The sequence below is a fragment of the Malaclemys terrapin genome, chromosome 15 (genome assembly GCF_027887155.1).
Source record: "Malaclemys terrapin pileata isolate rMalTer1 chromosome 15, rMalTer1.hap1, whole genome shotgun sequence".
Classification (NCBI taxonomy): Eukaryota; Metazoa; Chordata; order Testudines; family Emydidae; genus Malaclemys; species Malaclemys terrapin.
In genome coordinates, this window is record NC_071519.1 from 6585153 (window position 1) to 6585706 (window position 554).

Here is a 554-nt window from a genome sequence, read left to right on the forward strand (position 1 = left end):
ACTGCAGTTTTTAGCCTCACAACCTGAGCCCCAGGAGCCCAAGTCAGAAGATCCAGGCCAGCCAGGCCACAGAGCTTTTATCACAGTATAGATGCACTCTCAGGGTATGTCTACATTGCAATGTAAGCCCAGGGGTAGTAGAAGTCATGTCAGCAGCCCCAACACAGGGGCACTGGGAATAGAGGGGACATGGGTTCGGGGTGAAGAGCATTTGGGGATCCAGCAGGACAGGGGAAGGCAGTAGGTGATTTTAGTTCCTTAGGGATATTCAGTGTGTGTGTGTGCAGGGGAGGAAGAAGCTATATGCCCAGAGGCCTTTATTCCTCCAGCTTGCAAGGACATAGGGGATGTTAGGAAGTTGCCCCTTCAATCCCACACACACAAAGGCCCTTCTTAGGAAAGGAAAAATCCTGAAGAGAAAAAGTAACATCTATGAGGACTCCAGAAAGACAGATTATTAAAATCTTGGGCAGTAGTTTATCACCTGACCAGGGACTTGAACCCTGGACCCTCAGATTAAAAGTCTGATGCTCTACCAACTGAGCTAGCCAGAT

The 554-nt window shown here is 48.9% G+C and overlaps 1 non-coding gene across 1 annotated transcript; it reads right to left on the reverse strand.

Annotated features, from left to right (window-relative positions):
• Window positions 1-481: 481 nt before the first annotated feature.
• TRNAK-UUU (transfer RNA lysine (anticodon UUU)) lies at window positions 482-554 on the reverse strand. Its single transcript has one exon. It is a non-coding gene; the product is annotated as a tRNA-Lys (tRNA).